At 46.9% G+C, this 7,500-nt stretch overlaps 1 protein-coding gene across 4 annotated transcripts in view; it reads right to left on the reverse strand.

Annotated features, from left to right (window-relative positions):
• The window catches only part of LOC143286766 (uncharacterized), a 335,447-nt gene that overhangs the window by 47,779 nt on the left and 280,168 nt on the right, over window positions 1-7,500 (reverse strand). Inside the window, exon 1 of one of the 4 annotated variants that reach the window (XM_076594527.1) lies at window positions 3,029-3,345. The exons of the other annotated variants lie outside the window; for them this stretch is intronic. The gene's annotated coding sequence lies outside the window, so the exon portion shown is untranslated. Of the gene's footprint in view, window positions 1-3,028; window positions 3,346-7,500 lie in introns of those variants that run through there. 4 annotated transcript variants of the gene reach the window in all.

Here is a 7,500-nt window from a genome sequence, read left to right on the forward strand (position 1 = left end):
CAAGCCGGGTACGGGAAGCGGAGGCCGACTCCTCTACTCCACGATTTTAACCTTCTCCAGCCGAAGTCGGGTACGGGAAGTGGGGTCCAGTCCTCTACTCCACGATTTTAACCCTCTCCAGCCGAAGCCGAGTACAGGAAGCGGCGCCCAGTTCTCTACTCCACGATTTTAACCCTCTCCAGCCGAAGTCGGGTACAGGAAGCGGCGCCCAGTTCTCTGCTCCACGATTTTAACCCTCTCCAGCCGGTCGGGTACGGGAAGCGGGGCCCAGTCCTCTACCCCACGATTTTAACCCTCTCCAGCCGAAGTCGGGTACGGGAAGCGGAGGCCCACTCCTCTACTCCACGATTTTAACCCTCTCCAGCCCAAATCGGGTACGGGAAGCGGGGCCCAGTCCTCTACCCCACGATTTTAACCCTCTCCAGCCGAAGTCGGGTACGGGAAGCGGGGCCCAGTCCTCTACTCCACGATTCTAACCCTCTCCAGCCGAAGCCGAGTACAGGAAGCGGGGCCCAGTCCTCTACTCCACGATTTTAACCCTCTCCAGCCGAAGTCGGGTACGGGAAGCGGGGGCCGACTCCTCTACTCCACGATTTTAACCTTCTCCAGCCGAAGTCGGGTACGGGAAGCGGAGGCCGACTCCTCTACTCCACGATTTTAACCCTCTCCAGCCCAAATCGGGTACGGGAAGCGGAGGCCGACTCCTCTACTCCACGATTTTAACCCTCTCCAGCCGAAGTCGGGTACGGGAAGCGGAGGCCCACTCCTCTACTCCACGATTTTAACCCTCTCCAGCCGATATCGGGTACGGGAAGCGGGGCCCAGTCCTCTACTCCACGATTTTAACCCTCTCCAGCCGAAGTCGGGTACGGGAAGCGGAGGCCGACTACTCTACTCCACGATTTTAACCCTCTCCAGCCCAAATCGGGTACGGGAAGCGGAGGCCGACTCCTCTACTCCACGATTTTAACCTTCTCCAACCGAAGTCGGGTACGGGAAGTGGGGCCCACTCCTCTACTCCACGATTTTTAACCTTCTCCAGCCGAAGTCGGGTACGCATTCGCATCGGGATGGAGCGAAGCAAATCGGAGTGAAGTGCTGTATGTATACCAAGGACACAATAGCAGACTAGAAACAGGGGTCTCGAACCCTGATCTGACGGGCGCAACAGCCGAGTGGTTAAAGCGTTGGACTTTCAGTCTGAGGGTCCCGGGTTCCAAGCTCGGTTACGGCGCCTGGTGAGTAAAGGGTGGAGATTTTTACGATCTCCCAGGTCAACATATGTGCAGACCTGCTTTGTGCCTGAACCCCCCCTTCGTGTGTATACGCAAGCAGAAGATCAAATACGCATGTTAAAGATCCTGCAATCCCATGTCAGCATTCGGTGGTTTATGGAAACAAGAACATACCCAGCATGCACACGCCCCGAAAACGGAGTATGGCTGCCTACATGGCGGGGTAAAAACGGTCATACACGTAAAAGCCCACTCGTGGACATACGAGTGAACGTGGGAGCTGCAGCCCACGAACGAGGGAGAAGAAGAACCCTGATCACTGGTGAACTCTGATTGAGAAGTCCAATGCTAGACCGATTCTGTTATTTAGTGGTTTATAACGGATAGTTTTTTTGGTTGTTTTTTTTAAACACGGAAATGAACTTCCTTACATCTGTTTTTGAGTGGTGTTCATAACATACGCTGCACACACAACTGTTCGCTGGAATTATTCAGTTTCATTTCCTCCCGCCCACAAGGAACAAGAACTGTGCAAGATTCGGAATGGTTCTTAATTTTCGTTTAGTTGTGTGATCGCATGTCTTCTACGATTTCTGTGTTGTTGACGGTTTTCTCTCTCTCTCTCTCTCTCTCTCTCTCTCTCTCTCTCTCTCTCTCTCTCTCTTCCGTTCTTCGTTTTCTGAAAATATTTTGTACTTTTTTTCGTTCTTTTTTTTTTTTCCTTCCGTGTTCACCAACACTTAGGTTCTTATAAGAATTATATTCAAATTTGGTGATGAAACACACACATTTCGATGATAAACAAAACAGATCATTCACTGAATACAAGACAATATTGACAGCAATAATGATAATAACAATAACAACAGCAAGCCAACAACATCATCACCTACAATCCCCCCCCCCCCCGCTCCCCCCCCCCCCCACTCCCCCTCCCCCCGAAAACGGAGTATGGCTTCGAATACGACGAGGCTAAAAAATGGTCGCGCACGCAAAAGCCCACTCGTACATATGTACAAGTGGACGTGGGAGTCACAGCCCACGAACGAAGAACATTAACACCACCACCACTACTAGTACTAAACAACAAACAAACAACCGGGGGAAAAAAACGAAATAAAAAAAGAAAGAATAAAAGTCCAACTCATTATGGTCTCTTGCATAAATGCTCGTGATATTGTGATGATTATGAAGAAGATGATGGTCAATAATGATAATAATAATAATACAATTCTTCTTCTTCTTGTTTCAAACAATCAAGTTTTTAACCGATTCGTGGGTGGTAAAAGTGGCCTCGTTAATTTAAACGTAATAACTTCGAACACGTTTAACCACCAACTGCCATATAAGAAACTTTTTTTTCATATATATATATATATATATATATATATATCTTGTGATTGTTCACTTTCTTCACTCGCACATTTTGATTAACAGGCTGCAGAAAAGTGTTTACAAATCTCGGAAGGACTGAGAGCCCACTTCGGATGGACAGACCTGCCTTTGCAGCGGATGTCCTCAAAAACCAAACTCGATAAGAAGAGAAGTCCTTTCAAAAACCAACCTCGATAAGAAGAGAAGTCCTTTCAAAAACCAACCTCGATAAGAAGAGAAGTCCTTTCAAAAACCAAACTCGATAAGAAGAGAAGTCCTTTCAAAAACCAAACTCGATAAGAAGAGAAGTCCTCAAAAACCAAACTTGTGAAAGGAAAAGAAAGCAGACAAGCTTTCATCATCATTCCATCCACTCTTGAAAAAAAATAATAATAAAAAAAGCAAAAACAACAACCCACCTGTTTTCTTCTAGCAGCAGCTTAGAGTTGAACGAACGAACGAACGAACCAGCGAGCGACCTAACGAACGAAAGACAGCCACCACCAGTCTCTGGCTCTGACTTGAGCGGGAGAAAGAAAGCAAGCTGGGGTCGCCAATGATGCCTGTCTGTCTTGCCTGCCGATGTAAAAAAAAAAAAGACAGTCGAGCTACTAGTAGTGGATCTCTGGAGTGCCGTCTTCACAAACAGTGAGGGCCACAGACATCGTCACACTGTCTCCCTTCTCAGCCTGCCTGCACTGTCCGCACGCACACTCACTCCCTCATCCTGATTTTTTGCCCCGCACCGCCGCAGACACACCCCTATATATACATACATGCACCCCTTTCCCCCCTCTCCCACACACACACACACACACACACACAAAACGTCCCACGTACCGCGGACAGTGGCCAATGCTCAAGACGCAGTCAGTGTTCGGGATGCGGCTGCCTTCCTTCCTCCCGCCCGCACCCCTACCCCACCCAACACACACACACAGAGCTACCGCTTGCGCAAAGTTTGTGACAGACAGGAAAGACTGTGCGCACGTGAAACTCGTCGCTTCTTTTGCACACGGCACCGCTCGCCTGTCTGCCCCCACCCCGCCCCGCCCCTACCCCGTTGCAAGTTCACGAGTGACTTGTCTCGTGGCTTGGGGTTTTCTGTGGGCCTTGGGTTTGGGTAGCCAGTCAGCTGTCAGCTGTCAAATCCGTGCACATAAAATTATTATACATGTGTCTGTTTGTGTGTGTGTGGGTGGGTGGGGAGAGAGAGAGAGAGAGAGAGAGAGAGAGAGAGAGAGAAGAAGAAGAAGAAGAAGAAGAAGAAGAAGAAGAAACGATTTGAAACGAACTTTTATTTCAACTAGGATGAGAGATGAGAAAGTGAACTCTCTCTCTCTCTCTCTCTCTCTCTCTCTCTCTCTCTCTCTCTTTCTTGTTTGTTTCTTTTTTGTTGTTGTTGTTTTGTTTTGTTTTGTTTTTCCTCTGAGCCATGCAGTATTATTTTCTTTTGTTTTGTTTTTTAACACAAACAAACAAACATACATACAAACATGAAAGCATCTTGTAAAAATCGCATTGATACAGATTTATTACCAAGGAAAGAGAACAAATTGTGGATCTCCAGAACACAAAATAGATAACTAAGGTTCAGACAGACAGACAGACAGACAGAGAGAGAGAGAGAGAGAGAGAGAGAGAGAATGGTGCACTGTCCAAAATAAATGTTCCTTCTGATTTCATCTGTTTCAGAATCTGATTTATTGGCAGGCTACAATCATTATCTAAACTGCGTAAATGGCTGACTCTTAACAGTTTGCATGATTTTTTTTCTTTTGCAAAAAAAGAAGCAATGATATGAATGCAATGAAGCAAAAGACACATAAATCAGATAAATGCATATGTGGACATAAATGGTAAATGAACAAAGAAAAATCTCTCTCTCTCTCTCTCTCTCTCTCTCTCTCTCTCTCTCTCTCTCTCTCTCACACACACACACACACACACACACACACACACACACACACACACACATGTATAATAAATGTACGGGTTTGAACAAATATATTCACAAATTAATAAACAAATTAATAAATAGACAGATGACGATAGATGATAAATAAAATAACAAAATAAATAAGTAGATAAGTAAATAAATACATGAATAATAATAAATCAATGAATAAACAAATGAATAAAACGACCTCCGCCGCCTCTGTAGAAAAGGGAAATAATTAGCAGTTTCTGACAGACCACTTCCCTTCCTCATAACACCAGGCGAGTGGGCGGTTGAGGGTTGGTCGCGGATGGGGGTGTGGGTTGGGGGTGGGGGTAGCGGAGTAACTACCCCCCCCCCCTGTCACCCCACTCTCTTTCTCCCCTTCTCCTTCTGCCCTCCATACCTATCCTCTCACCACCACCTTCCCCACCCCACCGAATCAGGGTCATCAGACCACTAAGAGTAATCCAGACAGAACGATTGAGAGCCAAAGAAAACAAAAAGAAAGAAAAACAAAACACCCAAAAGCATCAACTAAAGCTGTTCAGTTCACACAACAAGTTATATAATAAAAACACACTGCCATTCCATTCGCTCATCCATCCAACGGGGATCAAATGAACCCGTTAGATGCAGGGCTCACAAAGATGGAGGGGCCATTTGGGGGTCTGGGGAAAGGGGGCGGGAGGAGGAGAGAAGATGAGAGAGATAGAGGGAGGCGTAAACCTGGCAGACGGAACCCCTCTAGCTCCCAGCCAATCAAATCCTACCACCTCCCGCGTCAGCTCTGTGATGTATGCTTCCCCTCCCCGAACAACTGGGTGTGGTGGGGTGGTCTCTCTGGCTGTTTCGTTGTTGCGCTGACGGTGTGTTTCTTTCGCATCCACATCAAAGGGAAACAGCCAGCTGGGAATTTGTGTTTGTTTGTTTGCTTGTTCGTTTCGCTGTCTCATGGGGTAGGCCTAAGTTTGTTTGTTTGTTTGTTTGTGTGTGTTTGTGTGTTTGTGTGTGTGTGTGTGTGTGTGTGTGTGTGTGTGTGTGTGTGTGTGATGACCTAGTGGTAACCCGTCCGCCTGAGAAGCAAAAGAATCTGATTGCCTTTTTGGCAAGCAATCCACAATAATAATAATGATGATATATATAAAGAATATTGACAACAACAGCAGTAATGATATTGATTAGAAAAATAATGATGATGATGATGGCAATAATGACGATGAGGTTTTTTTTAAAAAGTATACATGAATAAACATACAATATATCAAGTATACCTCACACGAACAAACCAAGCCGGTTACGGCATAAAGTTTTCATATGGGGGGAGAGAGAGAGAGAGAGAGAGAGAGAGAGAGAGAGAGAGAGAAGATGAGAGAGATCGAATATTTATTCTGCTGAAGTCAGTATGTTGGAGCACGTGCACGGAGAGCTGGGCACACATGTATACCACGTGTACCCATACCCGCGCCTGATTTAGCCCGTTTTGAACACACGCACACACACACACACACACACACACACACACACACACACACGCATACACACACACACACACTATCTCACTCCCTACTCCCCACCTCCCAGGCCACCGCACCCACCACTCCCGTCTGTGTACCCGGTATGGTCGTGTACACTTTGTACAACGTCAGAGGAGGGAACGTTTGTCAACAGATGGCTCTGCCAGCCCACTCAGTCAGCCCTGTTTATCTGTCTGTGTCTGTCTGTTTGTTCCCCTTTTGTGTAACATGAACAGACACACCTGTGGCCTCATGTGAACAGATTCAGAGTTGCTTTGTATGAAGGTCGTGTCCGACAATGACCATGCATCAGGAACAGCAGTGGAACCAACTGTTGTCAGGACTATCTGGACTAGAATTTGGTTCGTGTGCAGAGTGTCTTTGCCCAAGGTACGACCCCACGCTCTCTCTCTCTCTCTCTCTCTCTCTCTCTCTCTCTCTCTCTCTCTCTCTCTCTCTCTCTCTCTCTCAGAAGAAGAAGAAGAAGAAGAGGGGTTTTGGACAGTAGGCATTGGGATGGTCCCCAAAGGCCAACTGTCCCCCATACCTGCAGCACTAAGAGCCGGCGCAATCTTGCCTTTTACTTTAAAAAAAAGTCATCTGTGCTGGTCAGGCCAACCTCCAGGTCCTAGAGACGAGCAGTCTGCCCAGCATCGAAAGCCTGCTGATCCAGTGGCAGCTACGCTGGACAGGACACGTTGTCCGCATGACAGACAGCAGGATCCCGAAGATGCTACTGTATGGCCAGCTGAAGGAAGGCCATCGCGAACTTGGAAGACCTTGCAAGCGCTTCAAGGACACCTTGAAGACAAACCTCAAAGCCTGTTACATAGACATCGCTTCCTGGGAAACTGATGCCCTTGACCACTCTCGCTGGAGGACGCTGTGCTCCAGTGGTATAAAGACGTTTGAAAACAAGAGAACGCTGGCCATTAAGGAGAAGCGTGAGCGAAGGAAGCAGGGTTCAACTTCTGGAGACTTTTCCCTTGAAACACCTGTGGGAAGTTCTGCGCATCCAGAATCGGCCTCTTCTCCCATATGAGGACACACACTGATAAATAAGCCTGCCTGCCTACTCATCCGTCGATCCGACGGGAGATTCCATCATAGTCCTCCACAAAAGACTAAGCTGTGGATTAATTTTCATTGCAGTGGAGAAACTGTTCATTCTACAGCTCTCACTTTGCTGTTGGACCAACTGAAAGCTTGTGTCAATCTCTGGTATAGGTCGAGCGTTTGCCCCTTCATAGTTGGTGTTGCGGATCTACGAGTGCACATACGTTGTTAAAAATCGGATTTCATTCAAAAATTATTTGCTCTCTGTTTTTGTTTTTTGGTTGTTGTTTTGTTTGTTTTTTTGTTTTTTTCAAGGCCTGACTAAGCGCGTTGGGTTTCGCTGCTGGTCAGACATCTGCTTGGCAGATATCGTGTAGTG

Source organism: Babylonia areolata, chromosome 10 (genome assembly GCF_041734735.1).
Source record: "Babylonia areolata isolate BAREFJ2019XMU chromosome 10, ASM4173473v1, whole genome shotgun sequence".
NCBI lineage: Eukaryota > Metazoa > Mollusca > Gastropoda > Neogastropoda > Buccinidae > Babylonia > Babylonia areolata.